General features: G+C 38.3%; 2 long non-coding RNA genes across 11 annotated transcripts in view; both read right to left on the bottom strand.

Annotated features, from left to right (window-relative positions):
* The window catches only part of LOC128852720 (uncharacterized), a 29,765-nt gene extending 8,520 nt beyond the window's left edge, over positions 1-21,245 (bottom strand). For 2 of the 9 annotated variants that reach the window (XR_008450721.1, XR_008450726.1), the window contains exons 1-7: positions 21,161-21,245; positions 10,000-14,319; positions 6,667-6,773; positions 4,835-4,924; positions 3,436-3,562; positions 1,761-2,029; positions 1,374-1,577 (exon numbers count right to left, since the gene is read on the bottom strand). This is a non-coding gene — a long non-coding RNA (uncharacterized LOC128852720). Of the gene's footprint in view, positions 1-1,373; positions 1,578-1,760; positions 2,030-3,435; positions 3,563-4,834; positions 4,925-6,666; positions 6,774-7,020; positions 7,108-9,999; positions 14,320-17,438; positions 17,534-17,629; positions 17,842-21,160 lie in introns of those variants that run through there. The other 7 variants (XR_008450724.1, XR_008450725.1, XR_008450727.1 and 4 more) reach the window with 7 other exon arrangements.
* A 3,312-nt stretch (positions 21,246-24,557) lies between these two features.
* The window catches only part of LOC128852721 (uncharacterized), a 75,230-nt gene continuing 73,087 nt past the window's right edge, over positions 24,558-26,700 (bottom strand). For both annotated transcript variants that reach the window (XR_008450730.1, XR_008450731.1), the window contains exon 9: positions 24,558-24,806. This is a non-coding gene — a long non-coding RNA (uncharacterized LOC128852721). The remainder of the gene's footprint in view (positions 24,807-26,700) is intronic.

Genomic DNA, 26,700 nt, shown 5'->3' with positions numbered 1-26,700 from the left:
TGAAAGATGCCATGAAACTTATATATTTAGGAAGTAGTTAGTTCTGGAGGTTCTATTTAAAGACAGATCTCAAGTAATTATTTGGTCTTCCATAAAATATCCTTGAGGACATGATTCACTCAGTTTAGGTAACATCACGGAAAGGATTCTGGAAGAGGAAGAAGTATTCCTTGTTCCAGACCTAGTCTTGGAGGTGGCAGCTCTGAGTCATTAGACTGAAGCTGAGAGTCCGACAGCACAGGACAACCCTATTGAAGTCAAATACTAATGTAACTGCTCCTCAAAAGCAGATGTTACATTTATACAGAGAATACTCAGAAACAGAATGCTATTAAACTGAAAGATTGCATCCTGCTAACAGTCCTTCTCATCAGCTGGCCATGCTCTACTAGGGCAGCCTACAAAAGTCTTTTCTAACTACCAAGTTTGCACCTGCAAGGGTAGCATGGCCTCAGTACGGTCAAACACTTATTACAGCATAAGAGATCTTTACTCACTATTGTCTTTACTGGATGAGTACACAGTGAAACTAATTGCATCACTGGCTTCCCCGACAGACAGCGCAACAGAACATAACAGAGAAGAAATGGAACAGAAACCTGCTGGATTTTGACCATGAAGACAAGCCTGCCAAGAGCGAGAAAAAAAAATAAAAAATCCCTGCATTTCTACTAAAACCTGTAATTTTGTTTTGGGAAGAGGATGCTTACTGTCTTATCTCTGCCTTGCACAATCCTAATGATTGCATACCTCAGTCTTACCACCCCTATTTACAGGTACTGCGTACGACATTCTGGGAGTGAGCCCTTTGCTCTTTGCCTGGCCTTGGACAGACATTGGCTGTGTTACAGTGCAAATGAACAACGAAAAAAATCAGAACTGCAGGCGCTGGAAGTTTTGACTGTAAGGTTTTTCCCCCTTATTCAGTCAATAGATTAATTTTTCAATAATATAGGAGAGGGAAGGAAATTTGAGACTTCCTTGACTGCAGTGACTACCTTTCCTGCAATGTGCTCTGAATTATCTCTGAAAAAAAACTTGGCCAACCCAAATATACCCTTTTATGTTTAAAAATGGGGTGTGAGATTTGGAAGAACAACATAGAGGGAAGGAATATCTCTTTAAACTTTTAAGTAAATCACTTACTACTTGTCTTCCTATAATGGTAGTGATACAGCTAGTGATTAGAATAAACTTTTCAGTAGATCTTGCACCACTCAGCTGGCTATGCTATCATTGTGTAGCCACGAAAAGTACAGTAACAAAAATAGTGTGTGAAACATCGCCACGTGTGGCTCTGCAAAATTAGTAATGAAATATAATGCTGAGGAAGAGATGTCTTGGTCAACTATTCCTGCAGAAAATTCCCTTACCCAGAGGAAGGTCTGTTTGACATCTCCAGCTGCAAAAAACCAATCCAAACTCTCCATCCGTGCAGCAGTGTCAGGAGTGATTATTTTTCCCAAGATCCCATTTCTAGGCTGTTGTTTTCTGATGTGGTGGCATCAGATAGAGGTGCTTTAGGCTGTCAGGCTGCCTTCATATCTTTCCTGTTCAGAGGCTACAATAAATTTAGTCTAGGTAAAGATAAAATGAAAACATCAGTTCAGAACAGTGATTTGACATATGGTTTGAAAGCATTGTAAAGCCAACATCATTAAACACCATTTTGGAATAAGAGATCAATTTTTTTACGTAGGAAGCTGAAATTTCCATGCTGATCTTTGCTATTTTGGCCAGGAATTAAATGTGGTACCTACATGATGTAACACGTGACATCCAGGGCACATTTTGTTGGCTCGTAACCCAGAATAATGTCTGGTTTGTTGAATGTCTGTCGGACTCCCCTGAAGGTTGCTTGCCTGCAAAAGCAGAAGTTCTTGACACCTTCTCCATCCCCAGTTCTTGCCGGATCAGGACACCATCTTGCCAAAACATAGCTTTTTCACACAATAGAAATTTTACTAAGCTGCAGCTAAACCAACATGCTTATATGTGGTATCCAAACCTCCAGGTCTGTTGCAAATCCCTGGATCAAGTGAAAAAAGCATAAAGGCAGGTGGCTTAGTAATCACAAATTCTTAAATGTCTTTCTGCACTGGATTTGTAATTTCATTTTCTGTGTCCTTACTTCTATAACACCTTCCCTTCCTCCAGAATTATTTGGTTCTCCTGGTTCCTAGTTTGAGTACCAAGTTCCTCACTGTTTAGATCTTTGAATATACGTTCTTTCTGCATATTGTTCATTTGAGTGAATGGTCTTGTATCTGGCTGCTATTCGATATATGGTACAGCCCTCTAGAGATTTCCTCGGAGAAGCAAGCAGCTCAGCACGTGAGAACACTTGTCTTTTCAAGTTTCAAACTTGTCTTTGGAACCATCAGCTTTGAGTATTCTTCACCAGGAGCAATATCATACGGGAATAATAGAAAAGGGAACTATATCCAATTATTTTCACTACAGCATAGCAGGGTGACAGCTTCTAGACACTTGCAAAAGAATATATGGCTAAAGCAGGGGATAGAAATGCACAGCTAACTCATTGATTCACTTTCATGTCAGACCAACAGAGTGCTTTTATCCCCAAACCAGGAGTTTACAAAGTATTTCAAACTTTTCATGACAACTAGAGTCAGGATTAAAGAGTTTTAAAGAACAAAACCCTAGGGATAACCTTGTTCCAGAAAAAAACTCAGACCAGGCATTATGGAGCACCATTCTTAATAGGTGTCCATACAGCGAGTTTAATTAGAGCTCTTGGAAAGACATGAAGTGGAAGATATCCTGTGCAGGATCTTTTCCTTGTGAATTAGTAGTGATTTATCCCTTGCCTCTGTAACCACCCTTGCCTCTGTACTTCTGCACAGTAAGGAGGATGGAGTGGAGCTGAAGATCTTCACCTATTTCTTTTCATTTGCCAGCCTGCCACAGAAACTATGAACAGTTCCTTCTTATTTTGGGCCAGTACCCCGAGTCAGTCCTCATAAATAATTCTTTGGACTTTGGATAGTCTGTGTCTGCTATGTATATTAAGAGCAAAGTAAAAGCATTAACTGTTTGTGAGAGAGGAGGGAGTTTATACAGCAGGGGTCATTAGGAATAATGCCATAGTAATAACATAGATGAGTAGGAATAGCAATAATAATGTAATTACTAGAGAGTCTCACTCTCTGTAGAAATTATGCAGCATAAGCATCAGCACATATAATACTCTGAGTTCATGTCTATCTCTAAAATAAAGACCTAAACAAGCAGATTCCAGCAAGTTTCCAAGGAGATCTGAGCGTAAAAAGCATGAGATTCAAAAAGAAGATAACATCAAAACGCTATTCTTACCATCCCTTGTCAGCTGCTCTTTTTTATACACAAACTTTTACAGTGTAGGTAAAATCAACTGACTTGTCTTCACCGTCATGGAGATTAAAGGGAACTTACCTTCTACATTTGTAATGTATCTGTGCATGGGCCATCCATTGTGCAAGGAAAGTTTAATCCAGCCACACGGCTACTTTTCTCCCAGATTTCTGTTTAACTTCTGCAAAGAGTGCATTGCTTAGTGTAACTGGAAAACCAAGCACATTGTAAAATCATGACACGCTTACACCTTTATATTTGAAAGCAGCTACAATCTTAGCCTGATATCAGAAGAATTAGGGAGCTAGAGACACAGAGGATTTCACATGGGGTTTTTTTCTGCTCCAGTAACCCACACAGAAAGATAAATTACTGTGCTTCATGGTAAAACCACAGTTTACACCTTCATATTTACTCAAATGAATTCTGATTTTATGGGTACATGGTGCTGAACTGTTGAGTGCTATATTGCTCTGTGCAAGAAGTGGTTAAATCTTGCTACAAAAAGGTAAAGAAAAGCAAAAATAAATGCCATTCATACAAAGTTCAGAGCACTTAATCTCACTAATGGGCTGATGGGGTCCATGGATGAATAGGGAATTTCTGTCCCTCATTCATCTTGGAGGAACAGGAACAGGAACTTGACTGGGGTCAAGTAAAGAATTGTCAAGCGTTTTGTTTATGTTGCAATACAAAATTTGTGAAGCAAAGACCTCTGCAAGCACGCAATAACTGACATTCACATACAGTTGAAATATCAGAAGTTTAAACACATTTTGCTTCTCAATTCAAGGGCACGTTGAGAAAGGTTTTGTGAAAATTGAGCAGATAAGAATCCAGATAAGAATCCCACATAGATTTAGTAATACAGGGTAGAGTCCGTTTCCACAGAAAAATCTCTAATTTGCACAGCAAAGCTTGCAAAGCATGGTGTAGTTACCCAGAGTACGGAATCAATGGAGTCCCTACCTTTCTCATCATTTTTCTTATTTTTTGGTAGGATTTTGCCTTTCTGATTCTTAATGTTAATGGTTCTAGAAGAGATTCAAAGTCATCAGTAAGGTCATCAGGACATGCATTTGCACAGCTGATCGAGAAGTGCTTCACATGGGAAACAGCAGATGCTGACTATGCAAGTGAAAGCACAGTCAATAACGAATAAAGCAGCCTCGAAGTGACCTCTGGTGGACAAGAACAGCGTTAAATTTATTTACCTTGTATTTCTCGGGAGAGTAGCTTACCCATTTAGCAGTTTACATTCATTCAGCTGGATGTTATCTAATATTATATAATAATTAAAGGAATTTTCCACTTGAATCAAAAGTATTTAATGCAAAAAAATTGGCAACTAATACGGGAAGGGTAAATTTTTGAATTATAAACTTCAAAAGCCTCTGTAACTAGACGGATTATTGACTGTTGCATATATACCATTAACAAAGAGAAGCTAAGGCAAGATTTCAGGTGATATAAAACTCACAGTTTCAAAGAGAATGGAGTGGTCCTTTGGGGGCACGTCAGTTGTTCCAAAACCCCCCAGCATTCCCCAGGTCAGGTGGGGTGGTGGAATCTGTTGTTTCCAGCACATGCAGGGTGAACACAGTAATTTTACTCAATTATAAGAAATTTTATAGCCATATACTACAATACAGAATATACCCAAAGACGTTGTCCTATTCCAAATTAATATTTTTTAAGAGAATTTTAGGTTTGGGAATTAGTTTTGATCTCTTCTTGAAGAGGCTTCCAAGGCTGCATTTTGGGGCCTGTGTTTGCAGAGTGTGACTACAGTCTAAGCAACAACTGTACAGACCCACACAGGACCACAAACTTTCTTTTGGTAATTAGACTTGTTTTCCCTTCTTACTCTTTCCTAATTTTCACCTGGAGTTAAATTCCAATACCTTCTAGCATAGATCTAACAATAGACACAGGAGATGGTTTGCTGTAGAGAAATAATGCACTGAATTTTTTCCCAGAGAAAACCAGTCTGTCTTGGCAACAGTTGTCCTGGCAACTAAGTCTCCTTGCAGAGGATGATGGCCAGTGATCTGTGAGTCATTTTTCTCAGAGACCAGAGGGGCTAGGGAATAGAGCTGCAGAGCACCCATGGTTTAGCTTTCCTCCCTTGCTCTTGTTAACAGGGACTTCCCACCAGCCAAAGAGGTTACTGAAATTCTGTCTCTTCAACACGTATCCAGGGTGTATTAATTACAAGGTATATTAATAGACACCACCCTACAGACACCTAATTTTTTTTTTTTTTAGCTAGTCATTTTAAGGACTGACTTAACTCTCCATCAGGAGAGGAAAAATGCCCTGGGAAAATCACAGCAGAATGTAAGTCATCGCAGCCATGACTGTACTAAGCAGAGCACAGAGAAAACTGACAAAGCACGTTCCTATCCAAGTTGCTTTTCAGAATGCAATGTGAAAGCTCTGAAGAGCTATACAGGTTTTGATTTCATATTTTATGTGGAGAGTAACACAGGTGCTCATTAGAGCTAGCACTGCTCCGGAAAGGCTGGGCTGGACTTGCAACTGCACAGCCCCAGACCTGAGCCTGAATGAAGCCTAAGGCTCATAACAAGGAGATCCAATTCCGGTCTTTTGCCTTGCAGAGTGTTCCCATGGTCATCTTTCCCTGGTTGCCTGATATGACTTGATTCCTCTTTCTGCTAAAAGTGGTATTTCTGCAGGTTAATCACTCTGGGACAAAGCATGTGCTGCATTAATTGCTGCTCTGGCCCTGGAGAGCATCTGCATAGCACTCATTGAAAAGGACAGAAACGCAACAATGAAACTGCCTCCTTTTCAGCACCATTTTCACACATACACCAGATATAAGAACACAGCACGTGAAGCCTCACTTCCCAATGAAAGCCTGTTGTCCCCTTCTCCCTTTCCACTCCCAACCCTGAAAGGCCCAAGCAAAGTTTGCCTCAACACCTCTTGGAAGCATTTGAAGCCTTCCATGGGGTGAGTCTCACTTGATCACAGCCAAAGGGCTCTTGCACCAGGAAAATGGCTGCAGGGATGGCAACTCTTCTTCACAAGGAGGTTGAGCCGCCCTTTGGCTGTGGGTAGTGCCCAGCCAGCCCACAGACTGGCATTCCCTTGAAATGTTGGTGCCTGGGCAAAGCAATGGAACAGAAAACCAGCCATTTCATTTTCATGGGCTTGTCTCTCTCTAAGGACATCTGTGAGTGGAGGCTCTGGGCAACTGAATATCAAGCAAGGGTTTGGGTGGTGAGCAGGAACTTAAGCTGGATCAATTTGCAGTGGTTCATTTAGAAGAAACAAGAGAAGTACCTGAGTCCACTCCAGCTCAAGAGGGCTGCCGTGAGGGTGAGCAAGACTGCACCAGCACATCTGCATCCAGAAATAGCAGAGTTTCCAGAAATTTCTCAGAATCTGGTCTGAAAGAAACATTCCTGTTTCAGAAAGCATGATTTTGCAATAAAATTATTTCTTCCTGGAATATTTCTCATGGTTTATTCTACTTCTTTAATCTGAATGATGCAAATCTAGGCATGCTATTATTTATTTAGTCATGAATATTTGGACACAGGCATTGCCATATAGGAGGAATGCAAAAGAGTTTATTAGATAATAGCACAACCACTGCATGGATTAATATTTGCTCAGAGAAATGTTTTTCATCACCTTACACTTCTCTTTCCATTATCTGCGCAGTAAACTCAAACACAGTAAATGCTTCAGGAATCTATCAAGTGGGTGGACTCCCAGAGCCTTTCAAAGAGAGGAAAAAAACACCTCAAGCAATAAATCACATACCCTGAAAATTGCATAGCAAGTACTTAGAGATATGCAAAATTCTGCTTCTAACCTAAACGAGTAAACAACTTGAAAAAATCAGCTCAGACATAAAAATTATGAGCTGACTACAAATCAACTGCAAACACATTAAAGGCCTGTATTTGTTCAAATACATTATTCATAAGAAACAGTTTGAGCTGTAGTTGTATGCAATTTATGTTGCATAAACTTAAGCAAACACTTGTAACCAAAACCTGATTTAAAGAATTAATGAGCAATCGCTAAATAAAATTCTATTACTAAATAAATTCCTCCCTGTTTTGCAAAGCCATATGCTTCCTTGAACATCTATTCCAATACTTCTATTAACAGCCAAGCCTTGTAATGTTGAGTAGTGAGAAGCACTTTAGCCCTGATCAGGCTCTTGGGAAGCAGGACTGGTGAGAGGTAAGGGAGGAGAAAACATTGTTTTTGAAATGTTCTTTAAGTATTCAGGGTTCAACCTCAACACAAGGTTGTTTATGTATGTTTATGGTAAACAGCTACATTTCTTCTCTAGGAACAACATTTTCAGAATATTTAGTAAATACATGAAAAGAAAGGAGAATGCACTTTTTTCACCTCTGCTAAAGCACTTGCAGAGGTACATTGGTGCAGTCCTTCGGACATCAATTTTAGCAATGAACATCTCATGCTAGGCGGTGCTGCAACATTATGTGGTACATCTACACGGTTTGAATTATGTACCATACTGGCAGGACTATCACACTTTTTAGTACCCATCACCAATTGTGAAATTCAGATTCCATATGCCTTTTAGATAGCTGTCTCAAGGACTTTTTCTACAGGCTCTGCCAGAACTATGTCATTTTCAGTAAAAAAAAAAAACCAAAATCTTTTCAACAGTTAGCTATTATTACCAGTTGGCTGGATGAGCAAATAAGTACAATCTCAGAGAATCATAGAACGGTTTGGGTCAGAAGTGACCTTAAAGCCCACCCAGTTCCAACCCAGCAGACACCTTCTGTTTGTCTAAAAGTGATAAGACAGGCACAACACAAGAAAATTAAATTTCACTGATGACAAACAGAGTAAGGGAAAAAAAAGCCACGTAGCTGATGAACTTCAATATGGAATGTAAGGAAAAATGTTAAAATAGTGACTTTGTTACTGTGATGCAGTGCAGCCATAATGGGCTCATCATGTATGCAACATAAGCCAAAATGTTATTTATATATGATACACTGATAGCATAGAAAGCAACATGCACATTTATACCAAGTGACAAATAACCCAGAGCAGGAAGATTAAAGAGCCAGCAACTACTAACAGCATCCATCTTTTTGCTTACACATTTTATCCATTACTTTCTATTTGTTTCTATTGTATTCCAGTTTGAGGTACAGGATTTTATTGTTTACATGCCTAAGCATTTCTCCTGCCTGTATTTAATCTATTTCAGGTAATAGTTACGCCAAGCTGCTATTTAGTCTATAGCGCTGCTCTCTGCTGGCTGCCCAGTAGCTCCAAGTCTCAAGTCACCTTCAAAAATATCACTTTGGAATATTTTTCCACCAGCAATCATGACTTTTGGGAATAGCAGAATGAGGAGGACCCAGAAGCACAATACATCAAAATTACTTCCAGCACAGCACAGCAGCGTGGCAGCTTCTAGAAGCCTGCTGAGCAAGGCCACGTTATTTCCCCGAGTGACCCATGTGTGAGAGCACTGCATATAAATGCAGAGCTAATCTGCCAGTTCACTTTGATGTCAGTTCAGCTGAATACCGGTATTCCACATGAAAAGTTTAAATGGATTTCCAGCTCTGTAGCTCTCTGAAAGATCGAGGGGGTTCAGGATCAAAGGGGTCACGGAAGAAGAAACCCTTTCAGACAGACTTTACATTGCACTGGTGTTACTGACATCCTGGAGGATACTTCAATCAGATCTCTAAGGATGATGCAGTAACTCTGGGAAAAATTTTTTCTTGGAGGAATATCGTATTCCTTGCATACACTAATGTGTCATTGTTTATGCTATTAGCACATCACCACCAGCCACACAACAACTGAGGACAACACAAAATATCCAGCCCTGTGTCCAAATCACTTGCAAATCCAATCTCAATCCGATTCACCTTTCAAAAATGTATCTGTACGAGTGTAGTGACTAAAAGACGCTCCTGTACCTACGCTGCACCAGCTTCTCCTATGTAAACAAGGACATTATCTCACCCTGAAAAAACGAAGTGGATCTTTTTTCCCCTCACTTTTATAACATGTTGGTTTACCTTACCAGGCTTCAGTCTATAGCAGCAGGCTCCTCTTTTTATGTGTCTTATGTTTCTTTTATGAAAAGGCTGAACTATGCCACTCAGCTTTTCTAATGCCTTTGTACATGGCCCTTTTTGGTCCACATTGTTTTTTTCCAAGAAGGTTCTCAACACTTCATGATCCAATGAGTTGGATCAGGGAAGCTGAAGAGAATGAATTGAAGAGAAACAGTGCAAATACAGCAAATCATTACTTTAGTCTCAGAGCTTTGTAAATATTCGCAAATTGCTCTTAAAACCACTAGGCATAGGCTGTGACAACGAAAAGGAAACCTTAATCTTTTACTAAAAATGCAAAGTACCAGATTTGATCCTTGTGGACCTTAACTGGAATTCCAGAACTGAATATATTAAAAAAGTTCAGATGTTTGCATGCATATCCATCTGGAATAAATTCCTACAATTGCTTGTGTAGTGTTTTTTTTAAGTTTCCTTCTGGCCTTAGTAAAATTATTTAAATGGAAAGGGGATATTGCTTTCTGTGCAAGTTTGCCCAGGGTTTGTAAAGTTACCTTTATCATTGTAAAGTTACCTGATGGGAGGGGAGGTACAATAGCGAAGAGACTTCAGTACTACACAGTGGATTTCTTCTTTCATCATCAGAGAATGCACACAGTAGTCAATTTTCCAGATAAACTAAACAACTGCACTGACCTAGATATACTGGAAATATGCAAATTATTATTTCAGTGGAAAATTCAGTCTCTATTCTGAAATTACAATCAGCACTAAACCCTAATCCTGCATTCATAAAAAAGGGCTTCAGTGCTAAATAGTGATTGCGGTGTGTTACTGCGTGGAAACACAAATTTTACTACTGTACTTAATTTCAGAATGTATTGAATTTATTGGAAAATGTGAAATGATGATATTCTATTTATAGCAGTGCCATAATGATGAATTAGCATTTCTGTAAGGTCAAGTAATTATGGTGAGTTAATACTGGACTTATTAGCAGCATGTCTTGACTCTATTCTCTATTACTATCTAAGCTGGGAGGCTCCTCCAGCTCGAAAACGGCTGCTGTTTTATCCTGGTCTGCCTGTCTTCTTTAGTATCCTCTTCACCATTGCTGCTGCTCTCAGGAATTCTGCAAGGAACAAAAGTGCAAAAACTTATCTCCTTTCTTCTTATATTTATATAGAGTGCCATTAGATGCTCTTGTCAATGACATTTCAGAAGAGCAAAATGTAGAAAGCAGGAAAAAAAATGTATTCTCCAAATACCCGTCCTGAGAGGACAATGACAAGATAAGAACTGTGTGCAAGTATGGCATATTTGAAAAATATTTCTCCTATCCTCTCCAGGCTGCTTACTGGGAAACTACAAGAAGTACCAGTGCAAAGCCGTAGAGAAACATGAGATACCTGGTAGCAAAGTAAATTAGAAAATAACTGAAGAAGACTGATAATATTCAGAGGCAAAATTAGAAAGTCTTGCAAAAACTGAAGTCGAGTATATCATTACAGAAGACACTCTGGGGAGGACCAACGCAGAGACTGATTTGCCAGGCAGAAGAGGCAAACCTGTTTCCTCTTCTGCCACTGAAATTAGATTGCTGATGTGCCAGGCTATTTGTGACCACAGATTGTGGCTCCCTTGTCTTCTACATCATCCTCTTCAGCTGTCTGCCAACACCGATAAGCAAATAAGACACTATCACTGTAAAAAAGCTGAGAAAGGGGTGGACAAAGTTCCTTGAATCAGAGAGGTTTACATTTTTCTGCCCAACTAGCTTCAGCGAAGATTTAGAACAGACTGACTTAAGGTTTGCTCTAAAGGCACTATTCTTCTACCATTCCTTCTGCCAGAGAGATGGATTAAGTTACCTTTCACAACCTTCAGTAACCTTCTCTTCCATACAGTTTTTTTTCACTGTATAATGCCTTAATAATATTCTCCTGGAAGCAGCATCATTTTATGAACACTCAATCTCTTAGGACACTTATATTTGCATTAGAGTAACTTTTCCTTTTCTTAACTTGGTGGTGGGAATTTTCAAACCATCTCTGAAGTTTAACTTAAATTTCTTTCCTTTAGCCCTCTAGAAATATCAGTTATCATTTAGGGGTTGCACCAGGGCAGAATTCTTGATTCTTGTAGCAGCAGAATCATTCGGCTGTTTACTTGCAATCTCGATGCGAAGAAAGGTACTCTTTCTGCATAAAATGTGGATTAGTCTGGGACTCGACAGGGTGGCCCATGCCTGTTGCCTCTTCCTTCCCCTCACACTCCATTGTAAAGATGCACAAAGATTAGAAAAAGATAAATATGATGCATACATAGGTATATATATTACTATTAGAAAATGTATATAGATATTGAAGTAAGTTGCTAGAAGACTGGGGCTTTGACAGAAACTCATTACTCTATGATATCACAAGGGCTCACCCTTAGAGACTTTAGCATCGTTCTGGTCAAATGTATCCCTGATGGAACTGTTTCTATACTTTTCAGTCTCTGACAGACTTCAAGAAATTTTAATTCCATAGCTTTCCAAATAACAATGCAGCCTCAACAAGAGTAGTAAATAGGAAATGAGAAAATTGAATTCTTTCAGAAAACACATTTCAGATGGAACACAGGAGGACAAATACAAATGTCAAGAGCTAATCTCAAATCTTTTCTTAAACTCTAAGAGAAAGACTATCAAATTGCTATTTCTACTTACCAATAGATTTCGTATAGAGATTACAGGATTGTTGCTACCTATTGCATGGAAAGGACACTGACTTTCAACTTTGTTTTTTTTCCTCCCTTCCTGCAGAGATTGAAGAAAGCAAAAAGTTCACGTATTGCAAGTAAAAGTGTTCTTTCTTCCCAGCAGAGAATGAGAGAGAAAGAAAGAGGCAGACACCTGCAGATGACAGTTTTGTCCTACTGAAATAGCTCACTAATATCGGCTCACTAAGCCGTATTGAGGCCAGGAACTTTAGGGCAAGGCCCATACCCATAGATAAGAAGGTCATAAGTTACTCACTAGCATTACCTCCAACATCTGATAAAACCACTCTTGATCCCCTTCCCTCTAATCAAGGTCTTAGAATGAATAAACCCCTTTCCAGTGAACTCTTCCCATTGTTTCTTTCCCTTCCTCATATTTAACTGAAATCACCCCTTATCCTGCATAGCCCGCACAGGGTTGCTACGTTACAGTATTTTATTCAACCTTTTTCAAGTAATGCACGTGATATTGCCAACTTTATTCAAAATTACTTGTTCTCAGTTACCCAAAAAGGTCATGCTTCCTACAAGCACTTTGGCTGTTGGTGAAGCACTTGTTATCATTCATTCAGTTCTAGCCTCAGGGTTTTGCTCACAGGATAGACAGTATTTTGCTCAGTACTCTTATGACACTCTATCAGGTGCAGCTTTTTAACTAAAAAAAAAGGACTGAATTCATATTTTTATTTAACATGTCATTTTATCCCCATGGCTGCAAATTAAGGGAAGTCCTAGTGAATACGTGATGGACCATTACCCATAAAAAGTCATCACCATGGTTCCATTTCAAGCCAAACCTGATGAGATCAAGTGGATAAAGTAATCCCCCGAGTGAAACATTTCAGTACAAATAACTGGAAGCAGGGTATTCTACTGCCTAAACATCTGATGACTGTAACATCCATCTGTGCCTTGCTGAATTCTGGCAGCAGGCAGGATTGCTTAGTCTATTATTGTTCCGCCATCAGAATAACTTTGTTATGGCAGCAGATGTGGGACAGCTTTCTCACATGAAGGCAGCTATCAGAATAAATCAGTAGCTGAAGAAACAGGACTCCACTGGAATGATCTTATCACCTGCTTAGCTATAGGCAGACATGGCATCGAATAGGAACTGGAGTAATTTGTGGTGTAGAACATTTAGATTTTGGTTCAGCACGTATCACTGCTTCTTTAATCAAATGTGTATTATTACCCTGGTGTACTGCTAAAATCAAGCCTCTTCTGTTTAGCAAACAGGAACGGTGTTTCTACTGTCTTATGACAATAATAGAGATGAATGAAACATAATACTTTAAGTGAAATATGTTCCAGGCAAAGCATAATACAGGATACAATAGTCACACTTACCTGCTACATCGTGAATCACCAGCTGTAACTCCTTTTGGAAATGTTAGCTTGTGCTTTGTTACTTCAAGTGAAATATGCTTTGAGATGTACTTAAATGGTTGAAGATTTTACATGCCACTTCAGTATAAGCAACCCAGATTTTCATTATTTAACTATGTCCTTTAATTATGGGATTAATCTTCAAAGCATTATGGAGAACATTTGCAAAGTCACAGAGAGAATAAAAGGATTACAGAGGATAAAAACCATACAGAGCATAATAGGTACCAATGCTATAAGTGAGTGGGATAATAAAAAATGCATATATGCTAAGGCTATATTTATACACCAGGATTACATGGCATATAAATGAAGGAACCACGATTTTTCTGTCCCTTTACACCTGTTGAACATATTAAGCCAGCTGTTTGTACTAGGCTGTTCTAATATTTTATAGTCATCTCTTTTCTGAAACTGTGTGACATTTATCAGTTGTGGCCATCTTCAGTAGCAGAACTTCAATATATCATAAGCCTTTTCAATTACAGTTCCTTATTCAATTGTATCAGAAGGCGGGAACAACCTATTTACTATAGCATCACTCACTATTATTAGACTATTAAGTTAAAATACCTTCCTTTTCACTCACTCTTTTAATGAGCTATCCCAGATAACTGCTACAGAGGTTTGTCCTGTCTTCAGCTTTGTATAGGCTTAAAGAAGTTCCATGTGATTGAGAATCAGTCCTCATCCATGCTCATCTTGGCCTCCTCCAGTGGAAGAAAGGTCATTTTATAATCTAATCACAAAACCACACAAAAATGGTTTGGGCTTTGGTACAAAAATGTGAGATGCTGGAATATTTGTCACAATATTGCCATTTTGCATTTAAATATATATATATATATATATATATATATGTAGTTAAAATCAACTAGATTTGTAGTTGACAGACAAAGAAAAGAAATAAGTGACTACTGGTCTCCCTGAATTTTGTGTCATGATATAAATGATCTAATTCTAAAGTAAACAAGACAGTTGTCTCATTACTAGCAAGGCTTTTCCTACTTCTGTCATACTGCACAGGGGCATTTTGATTTAAGCACCTGTGACTACATTGTATAGGATTCTTTAAGGTCTTTCTCTCCATGAAAAAGCAGAACAGTCAATCTTCTGACATGAAATCTGACCAAACAGTGTGAGGAACACTGAGCGTAAGTTACTTAAGGATATTGGTTAATTTGTCTCTGATGGAATTAATATCTGTGCAGATAATTAACATAAAATATATGCAATGCTCATCTAAAATAAATTGCTCATTGGCAGTATGTCTAGCTATGCAGCTCATGCAGGATATATACCTGACAGAAATATTTCCTTTACGTGCACAAATAGGTACATTGTTTTCCCTCTTGGACATGAAAAAAAATTATGACATACCCAGAAGCTCATGGTATTGCTTTAAAAGTTAAAATAATTTTCTAAAACCAAACCCATATCCCCTTTGATTACTTTTCTGTATTTTAGACGCGTAAGCCCTCACGGTGCTCTGAAGTCCAATTTTTATATTTACATGCACCACACCACCTAAGAAATGTCAGAAAAAGATTAGTGTAGGAGACTAAATGGATCCAAATAAGAGGGCTGAGCATCAGGAAGAATTCAGAAAGGCAGCTCGGGTAGGCAGGAGAGAATACCTTTTATTTAACACAACATCGCCTGCCTTCAGCACTAACGAAACAGGAGATAGCAACATCCTCAGTCCTCCCTGAGCACAGCAGAAGGCTTCTGGCTGGAGACCTAGGGCTCTTCATGGCTCTGCTCCAGACTCCAAATGACTTGAGGAAGACCAGCGGCTGCTCGGGAGTAACCACTGCAAGAGCTGCTTTGTGCTACTGAGATAAAAATGTGCTGCTGTACCCCTACAACAGTGTTGCAGTTGCTCATAACACAAGGAGACACAAAGAGATCTGAATGACATTTGCTGAAAACTGAGGAACCGACCAACCCACTGGCTAGGGAAACTAATCAAGGAAAATAATTACTTTTATTCATTCCTTGAAAACCAAATTCAACAGATGTGCTGTGCTGTGACATTACTGTTATGCAGAATTTCCTAGCTGACAAAACAATTATGTCCATTAAAAGGTCCCCAGTGTCTGTACTGAGGAACATTTTGGACACTGAGCTCTCCTTGGAGACCTCTTTTGTACTTTTGATGTTCTATGTGAAGTCCTACCCAATGGCATGCGATCTAGCAGAAGCCAAAAAGGTCAAATTACCCACCCTTCTTGCAGCAATTCCCTTAATTTTTTCCTAATAATCTGTGTTTGTCTAAACATAAAAATAACATATTCAGTTTTTACCTGATTCTTTTTTTTCCTACATCCTCCTCTTTGCCTCAGTTTGGAGTGAGATAGCTGTTAGGAAACTGTAGTGTCTGAAATCATTCTCTCCGTTTCCTGAGCATTTCAAAAGCTACAAAGTTGTAAGGTTATGCCAAGTCCCTGGACCTGTCTTCTAGCCAAAAATTTTGGAGCAGAAAATAAAACTGATGAAAATATTAGCTAGGTCTCACTGCAAACACAGTCTTTTCCCTAATATTTGTTCTCTTATTTTTTCATTGCCAGAAAAAATAAGAACCTAAACATAAATTATTATAAGGACTTAAACAAGTAACAGCGCTGGTCATCTACTAAGTGGCAATTTAGTAATTTCTGAGCGTGATTCAAATAATGCCAATCTAACACTGAGCATTATGTGGCTACAAGAATAACATTAAACAAACTTTACTATTTAGTTTCTATCTACATACATTGCTTCCAATATTAGCAAAAAAATTTGTAACTCAAACTGTCTTTCTTGGATACACCTAATTACATGATATTAAAGAGGTTGCAGTTTAAGTTACTATAATTAAATTACTGTAACACAATTATCATAGATTGGCACTTGTATCATAAAAATAGAATTTAAATTGAATTTCACATAGTAGTGAAAGAAATGGTACTGCTGGCCAATTTAGACATTATTCTAGCTACTTGGATAACAAAGACATCATCTATTACTTAGTACACTGCATTTAATAAAATCAATGACTAAAACTAGAAAAGTCATATAATCATGGGAGGGAAGAATATCTGACTGCCTTTGCATCTAAAGGCTAAACAATCCCAGTTTCCTCAATCACTCCTCATAATCCTTTTGCTCCAGACTCTTTACCAGCCCCATCGCCCTCCTCTGGACACATTCTGGCAGCTCAATATCTTCCCTGTGCAGAAGGGCCCAAAACTGAAGGTAACATTCAAGATGCAGCCTCACCAATATCTACAGTTAATATCGCAGCATGCTGGGGTATGAACTGGATAAATGGTCAGGTAAATATGGAAAAGTTGTAATTTCTGCACACCAAGCAATCTCTAAATATCAGTTGCTGACAGTAAAGCTAAACACTTAAACTTGTGTGTGTGTGTGCATGTGTGTCCTTTTTTCCTGACACTTGTACTTATTTTCTGCAGTTTCTTTAGATATACTCTCTTGGGGTATTGTCCACATATTTCTGCAATGTACACCCACACCCTCCCTACAGGCTCGTGCAGTGCTTTCCTGGTACACCTTTTATGTGCTCTTCTTCAGTCTGGCCTTTAATATTAAACACAAGAATTATATGTGTCTCATTTTTCACTCTTTAAATAAATTTATCTCATAGCTTCCTCTCAAGGAGCAAAAGTACATACGGGAATGCACATGAAATTAATAAGCATTTCTGATACGTTACGCTTATGAGCTGCTTGGATTTTTTTTTCCCCAAAGCATCTAATCGCCCTTTGAATTTAAACACAAATTTCAATAATGTACAAAATAATGACTACTTCTTTAGATGAAAGTTCTGACAACAAACTAATCTCTGACACTTACCACGATGCTTTTGGATCCACTGCACTTTTTATATGCATCCACCATCCAACACAGTAGCAGTTTGAGACAGCTAAAGGTTCACCATTTGAGACCACTTCTAAAGGCTGTCTGCCTGCTGAGGTGCTGGGAGATTAACATAGTGTGATCAAAAAACAATCAACGACATCAAATTTCTTTGCAGACATCCATACCTAATGTAGGAGTCTTCAGTGGTAGAACGTGATGAGGAAAGCACCACTGATCCGCTGGACTAGGGCTGAAGCATCACCCTGAACGTGACTTGGCAGTTATTAAGCTCTTCTAACTGTTTATTCAGCATATGAAATAAGGGTGAGTTAGTGCGTTTAAGCCTTGCAAAGCACTGTTTTGATTTTCTTCACACTTTCTGCTGCTATCAGGCAGGACCGGGGGACACCAGCTGGGAGAGAAGATGAAAATAAACGTGCTGTTCACTAAGGGAGAATAAGCTGTACCGAAACCAAATGTTCAGATAACTCTAGTACATTTGGAACAGGAGAAAAATGTCTGCAGGTGGCAGTTGTCTTGCAGCAGGTCCCGAGCAGGCTGTGCGTGTGTTCCAGCCACGGGGGGAGCGTCAGACCCAAGAGTTGGCTGGCTGGGAGGCAGGGCTGGCTCCACCATCACTCACCATGGCCAAAAGCAATCATTTCTTCAGGCAGAAAACTGCCACCTCATTTCTTTTTGCAGGAAGAGGAGAAGGGAAGCTGAGCAGGATGTCGTTACTTCTGTGTGAACACTTTACCAGGCACAGACACCAATTTCACCTCCGGACTGGAAAAGCTGGTGGTGTCAGGAGAAGTCAGCTCTTCACAGTAGTTGAGGCCAGTAGCAACCGGTCTGATGATGGCTTTATTGTCTGTGTGCAATCTGCTTGCCGTGATGAAGGTTCTCGGGACACTATACAAAATATCATCCCTGTTGGCATCTCAGATGCTCCCAGGTTCAGTAATGGAGTCAGGTTGAATTGGAATTCCTCTCTCAGCTTGATGATACCTTTATTTCTCAGCTCCAGATCACGCAATGCTTTCCAACCTCACCAATATAGACTAAAGTAATGAAACATCCACAGTGTCGTCTTGCCTACACTATTGCTTCCTGCCTGCACTGATTTTGAGGTGCTCATAGATATGATGTGGTAGTGGACACATGCGGTTGGACTCGATGATCTCAAAGGTGTTTTACAACCAAACAATTCAATGGTTCTATGATTCCTCAAATGCAGCTATGCTGCTGAAAAATAAAAAAATAATTCCAGATCCACTTGAGGCCCTTCTGCATCAGCATTAAAGCACATTACCGGAGATAGGGCGAAGTCTTTCTTCACTTGTATATCTCTGCTCCATGGCTAGAGAACACATCAGTCTCCAGCACCACTGTTCTCATGGAATATACTGCTGATATGTCTCAATTTGATTTTCTCACATAATATTATGGTTTCTCTGGAAGATCATCTTGCATTCGAACCCTATTCTGACCACATCAGACAATCTATTACCTCATTTCCTTTTAAGATCCAAATTTCACTAGATTCCACAAAAGCCTTTTGCTCTCAATACTGTAAATTATCAACCACAGCAACAGTAGAGTCACGAAACTGTAACTAAAGCAGACGTTCTTTATGGCAACAAAATACGTGCTAGATAACTGGTGACTCATACACTTTCTTTCTCTTATAAAGTCTTTATGTCATATTTTGTTGATAATTAATTAGAAGATACAAATTAAAATGTCTTTCTTCTCTAAGCAATAGGTCTACATGAATTCTAATCATTATGCAGCAGAGCTCCAATCTTTGCCTCACATACTATTGAACAAGGTTATATTGTTACATCTGTCTTAATCCCTTCTCTGCATAAGTATAGATAGAGGTTTTTTAACCTATTTAAATTTGCCTTAATTGTTTGAGTCTATAGAAAACGGAACGCACTTTCTGCTTTGTTTTGGGCAATTCCAAGAAACTGATATGCACTAAGGTGCTTCTATCGATATCGCAGACTTCTTTTGGCAGTTACAGTTACCAAACAAATACAAAATACATTCCCTGGTGATCCAAAGTCACCCTACGGTGTTTGCTGCTGCCTGTGTTTACCTCAATATCCAAAGACAGATGAGGTTCCGTCACGATGTTAAGTTGCTAACAGCCATCTAACTTTGTTTAACCACTTATTCCCACTGGTATGAATCCCTTCTTAGATGTGGAATCTATTCCAACTTGCCTGTACCTGAATAAGCAGTCTTGAGACCACGTGAGGAAAACTGGTTGCCCTTCCTTACACAGTTACTCTGAATAATGTATTGGGAATGTCATGTGTCACCTGGACATTGCCCTCTACCCATGCAGCACTACGGTCCTCAAAGAGGTCTGCGTAGTTTATTAATTTGTGTTAAAAATATATTTAACAAAATGTTAAAAATATATTTAACAAAATTAATTGAGAGAAAATGTAAAATTGCCAATACGATAGTCACATGGAGAGCCTACTTAACATTCTTCTCTGATCATGCATAGGAAAGAAATTTCATTTATGTCTCCTTGTATTTCATTTAAAGCAGAACTTTAACAATTAAATCTTGGCTCTGCTGTACATTACAAATAACTCCCAAGCTTGTTCTTTTTTCATCAAAGTATTAGTTTTTTACTCTGACTATACTCAGCTTAAACTTTAAACATCAAAGTCAGATATTGCTTTTGTTACCTAATTAAGCATGGAGTGTTTTAAATGGAAGAATAATGAAATAACAACCTTAAGTGCTTTTTGTAAATCTTCTGGGATTCAAAGTCTGTATCGAAAGTACATAATGGCTATTCAAAAACTCTCATGTAATAAGTGCTTAAGACAAGTTACAGAGAACGGAATTATCACTTTTGGGCCCCTCACTACAAGACATTGAGCTGCTGGAATGCGCCCAGAGGAGGGCAACGAAGCTGAAGGATCTAGAGAACAAATCTGAAGAGGAGCTGCTGAGGAACCTGGGATTACTTAGCCTGGAGAAGAAGAGGCTGAGGGGAGACCTTATCACCCTCTACAGCTCCCCGAAAGGAGGTTGTAGCAAGGTGGGTCCTCATCTCTTCTCCCAAGTAACAAGTGATATGATGGGGATCACCAGGGGAAGTTTAGATTGGATATTAGAAAAATATTCTTTACTGAAAGAGTAGTGAAGCATTGGAACAGGCATTGGAACACACCCAGGGAAGTGGTGGTTTCCATTCTTGGAGGTGTTCAAAAAACACACAGATGTGGCACTTTGGGACAGGGTTCAGTAGGCACGGCAGTGTTGGGCTGACGGTTGGGCTTGGTGACCTTTGAGGTCTTTTCCAAACTTAATGATTCTATGATTATGTATTTGCAATTTTTTCCCTACATTTGTGTGTTTTACTGAAGTAATATCAATCTTGAAACTGTACTTAATTTTAAAAGTTAATGCAAATTAGATAGTTAAAAGACAACTGAATATACACAAAGTTCTTAGTGCATAGGACTGGTTGTCTAATAGCAATATTGCCTTGTGAAATCAACTTTTTTCTTCTGCATTTTTTTGGGAAATGTCATATTGGAATAAACAGATGAGAAGTTACTCCTTTCTAATTTTGCTGGCTGTGTACTGTCTTCTATAACTCAGTCCAGTTCTTTAACTCTGAAGACCAAGAAGACTTCCCAGACTACACTAATAATTAGGTCTTTAATTTTTTAGCATCTCACCTGCCAGTGGGAAAATGATGGACTGCTTGGAAAAGGAGAACACAGTCACCAGTTCCGCACGACTTCCCCATCATCCATGATCACTAGAAAAAAAGAACAGATTTGGGTCTTTACAAACAATTAATCATGTCTCACAAGCTTTTATTTACATCCTAAATTGATACAAAGTGTACTTAATTTATTTTTATGAAGCTTCACACATTTTCCATTGCCATAAGCACCTTCTCCTATCATTTTTAGTGCCTCCTTGGTTCATGGACTTTTGTTTTCGGGAGGAAAACATAGAAATAAAGAAAATTAAGTTCCATATAAAGTCTGGGTTTGGTCCCATTTTTCTGATCTGTCAAACTGCCTGGCTTTCTCAATAGATAAAAATTCCTACATTGTCCCTCTGCTCTGTCAGACATTCCCATACCTGACACTGCTCTCAGTATCTTGAGACCAACCTCTAACAATGTTTTTGACTTCATGAAAATATTCTAGTAACTACAAGGGTGTAAATAAAATCATAATCTGGCATACAGCCCATACTTTACTAGGTATTTATTTTTTATCTCATTTCAACTACAGACTTTTTTCCTCCAAAGACATTATAAAAATCATAGAATCATAGAGTCAGTAAGATTAGAAAAGACCTCTAAGATCATCAAGTCTAAATGTCAGCCCAACATCATCATACCTACTAAACCAAACTAAACCTTCCTGTAATAGAAACTTTCTCAGTTTGAATGAATGGCTTTTTAAGGTAGAAAAATCCATTTGGTTGCATTCCAGTTATAGAAAACTAAAATAAAATATTTACTGACTTGAAAAAAAAAGTATGCTTTTACTTCCACAGGCATCATAAAAATTACTTAAATTCCTGAAATTTAGCATGCAAAAAATATTCATTTAAGTTCAAACATTGCAACACAATTAAAAAATACTGTGTGCAAAAAATTGGTTTACATGTCTTAAGAGAAGAATACAGTCCCAATTCAGAAAATAATATGTTCCCTTTCAATATCAACAACACAAAAATGCTGTGTCTTGGTTTTATTTTCTGATCCTTGTTCCATTTTTGGGCCAAACAGATGGGAAAGGGGAAGAATTATTATTATCTTTCATCAGATGTCTTTTAAAGGATCTTTTCTAGTACTGGGTGGTTTTTATCTATTTTATTGGGAGTAGGATCAGGTCCAAATTGTATTTTGCTTCTATGATGACTGACTTGTTTAAATATTCATGAGTCAACACCTGGGGTTGGCTGTTTTCTGACAGCCGTATAACTGTTATTGCAGTTGTATCTGTGGACTGTAGAATCTCATTTGAATTCATGAGACCTGTTATAAATTTTAAATATATATGAAGTGATATTAATGTCTAATGAGAAGGAATTCCATCTGCTACCTGCAATCTAGTAATACCTGCATAAGATAACAGAGAGAAACTGTAATGTAAGCAATGAAGATGAAAATTTGTTTGTTTATTAAAATCTCAAATTTGTTTTGATCATTCCTTCTAATCCCTGCTGATAAAAATCATGTTCCAAAGTGGCTTCTTTCCAGATCTCTGTAGAGATCTTTGTGCTTTAACCCACTAAATGTTTGGCAGAACACCTAACTGCTGTACTTTTCTTAAAAAAAGAAAACTACTTAAATTCCCTAAGACCAGCCTGTTTTATATGCAACTATGCTCATACACAAGACTCTTCTGACAATGCCTGCTCTTCTTTTTCTGTGGACGCCAAGACAAATTCAATTTAGGGTTTTCAACTGAGTTTTTTTCTCATGAGAACTGCAGAGACAACATTGATATTACTTGAACATTCGTACTACCTGTAAAGATGTTCTTCTTGATATTAAACAACATTTTTTTTCACTTGCCAATAATTTTCAGAACCAATTTTCCACAAACTTCCATCAAAAGTTATTTCTGAGCTCAGACGCAGAGAAAGATTCAGTTCTCCAAAGTGACTACTGGAAGGCTGTGAATATTAGGAGTTCAGAACATGATGGTATCCTTGATATGATCCTCCTATCCCCTGCCTAGGGATAATAGGCCATTGTAACATACTTTCAAGTGCATTTTTAATTACTCTTTAAAATTAGATTTGTAGTGAATTGAGGAGCAGGCATGGTGTCCACTGGTATCAGTGAGGCTGGTACTTGATGGTGTGCTGCCCTTAGTGCCGGTCACTGTCATCCCTCACTGTAATATCCAAAGTACCGTGACCCAAAAAGCCTATATCAACCCATTCACAGAATATTTGTAGTATAATGACGTGTCTGTTACTGACTGTAATTTTACCTCATCTCTGATTTACCAAGAAAATAATTTTAAATTGAGTTTTTATGAAACCTAGAAAGTAACTGAAAAAGCTGTGGGTTGAGATAAGTCCCAAGTAAGCACTAAAACTCTGTGGTTTTATATAGGTACGTACTAGAAGGATGCCATACTTTGCTAGAAACGTTTGCATTTGCCATGGTATAAATCCCTGACGTATACAGCAGCTGGACACTCACACTCAAAACTATTTTCATTATGCAGTGTCAATGTGATCCCTAATACGTATTTCTGAACAGGAGTAATAATCATACTTGACTTGCAGGGGCAGCAGAACTCTAGTTGCAAGAAGGGTCAGACAGCACTCTCTAATGTCTCAGCCTGATCATAAACCCAAAGACTAGTTCTGCACCCCAGCAAAGCTGTTTAAGCCATTTAAACTCAAGTATATTCCAGTATTACTGGTCATCACTTATTATTATAATTATTTATAATAATTTACACTGCTTGTAGTAATTCTGGACCTATAACTCTGAACAGCCAGAAACTGGGAAAATAATGACAAAATATATATATATTCAAATATATAGAGATACATGTAACAGAAAATGACACATTTTTGGGTCAATTCTAGTTACTCATCACATGAGATGACTACTAGGGTTTTAACCTGAGAATTTATGACATCTCATTTTCCTCTTCCTATTTTTTCACCTGTCTGTGCCCATATACTTCCAACTGTAAATGGTAGAACCCGTCATACCACCAGAAAAATGCTTGATAGTTATTTCCATAGTCACCAAAGGCAAAGATTTTAAAAAACTTACAAGAAAATCTAATTTATAGGAATTCATTGATGCAAACTTTAGTGTTGTTCACATAAAACCCACGCACATTCATGGAGAAGTGTTCATTACTACTTATTAGATATAAATTAAAAGTAGAAACAGTCTTGCAAGAATACTTACAGGATAAAAGAAGTCTCAGAATGCAGCAATGGAACAATGATACCGAGTCCTATTTCTTTTAGTTAACACACTCAATTGTCTTATAAAAGATAGATTTGAACTTAAAGAACACCTTACAGGCAATGTGCTTAAATCACTTTTGAAGAGAAGCCCACTACCTTCGATTCTTTAAAAGTGAGAGATGGAGTCCTTCCTCATCTGTGGACTTTGTGGATTTGGGTTTCGGTCTTTGGTGGCTTGGGGTTTACATATTCATTTATTTATTTATTTTTAACACCACCAGAATCCAAATGGCACACTGAATATTGTCCAATTGTTGATACATGATGCAAGACTTCAAATATAATTACAGCCTTGATTTTCCTTAGCTCTGAAACAGACTTCTAAAGGAAGTTCTTTGTTCATCTGAAGAGCTAAAGAAGGAAACAAGAGCAGAAAGCAGTAATAAGATTCCATATAAGTATGGAAAAACTGAGGTATCCAGGAGTTAGAGGTACAGATACAGATGACATCCACTACGTAGACTTCAGGAAGATAAAGAATTTTTTTTAAGTGCAGATTAAAAGCAGGATATCCTAATGAACTAAAAATCTTAAAAGCATAGAATGTTTTGGGCTGAAGGGACCTTAAAGATACACCAAGCTCTTTTACTAAAGACCTTTATAAAGCCGTCAGTATTAGCCCCTTGTGATCACCTCCACCATGCACCATAATTAAAGAATTTCTGTCTCCATATCACTGAAAAATATGCAATCAGAGCATTTCCCTTGGCAGATGAATTTAAATGCTCCAGTGGTGCCACACACTGACTTCTACAACTGCCTTTTACCCTGCAGTCGCAGCAACAGGAAAAAATGCCTCTCCAGAGGCAGGAAGAGGAGGCAGGAGAAAAGCTGACTGGTTACAATCACTGTCACTTGCACAGAAGAAAAATTTCTGCTCTGCTAATAGAAATCCAAGTGTTTACAAATGGCACAACAGATGCCATGCACTGATGAAAACAGTGTAGACAGTGATGCTACAAAAACTCTTCAACAGAAACATGGTTGTCATATACTGAATATCTCTCACACACATTGCCATGGCAGTGATTCCAGGAACGTTTGGCGGGACCTTACGTTAAACTACTGCCCTTTCTGAAGTATTCCTTGGAGTTTTCATTTCCAGATGGAGAAACAATAGAGCTGAGATCATCATATCATCTTCAGGATGACATCTTCCACAATGAAACACCCTCTGTCAGTAAGATACTGTGCCAAGCATTGGGTATGAGCCTAGTACATGAGGTGGAAATGGAAACCACAGCCTTCTGCTGCAGAGATGCAAGCCAACAGTTGAGTCATCTCAAGACCTTCACATAAATCCTTGTACACTGTTTTTTAAATTAGGAAATTGATAAAAGTATGTGCTTCCAGGATTGGGACATTCAGGTGGCAGGATGTAAAGAGAACCACCACAGAAATAGGTGTCCAGACAGAGTTTTCTAATGAACAGTATGCATTTTATCTCTTCCTGGAAGTGTAAAAGAAAACAGCAAACTTTAAATAAAACTAAATACAAAAAAAATTAAAAATAAAAATCAATACTACCTGAAAGATAACTCAAGATCTTACCTTGGCAATATATTGGCAAAATGACAACTAGCCAAGAATTCTTTCACAGGTAACCTGTGCTAGATATACTTTTTAGCTGCATTATCTGAAGCTCCTTCATCTTCTGAATCAACGTCTGCCTCGTTTGTTAGGTCCTGTCCTTTAATCTCACACTACAATCGCAAAGTAATTGCCAGCGATTTAATGCTCTTAAGTGCCCAGGACAATGGGACTGCTCAACTACCTCAGAGAGCTAATATGCAGTCCCATGATGAGAAAGAGATGGCCAAAACAACCAAGGAAAGTATTTCTTTAAAAAAGTTATTCTATAGCACCTCTAGCAGCATATGGAATTTTCAATGCTATATTTCTGAAGCGCTTGAGATTTTCTTAAAGTAAAAAAAGATGACATATTGAGACAAAAAATCTCAGATGCATTTCATCCAGTTAAAATATTCAAGATTCATTCTGAACTGTATTAGTCCACTGTGATTCAAAATGTTAAATGCTTCATCAAATATTATCAGACAGAAGGATTTCAGCAGCAATCTGTGACTAGGAAAGCAATTGTACAGTGGGCTTCTAGAGCAGCACGTAATCTCCTTAACTCTTAAAGAAGAACCTCAGTTTGACACTTGCTTGTTTCCCTGCAGGCAGCCTGTGTGTCTGGGATGCTTTATGCCTCTAAAACTTGTTAGATACTATATTATAGCTT

This window comes from Cuculus canorus, chromosome 7 (genome assembly GCF_017976375.1).
Source record: "Cuculus canorus isolate bCucCan1 chromosome 7, bCucCan1.pri, whole genome shotgun sequence".
Classification (NCBI taxonomy): Eukaryota; Metazoa; Chordata; class Aves; order Cuculiformes; family Cuculidae; genus Cuculus; species Cuculus canorus.
Note: the sequence above shows the minus strand (reverse complement) of the source record. Positions and strands in the feature narration are given on the sequence as shown.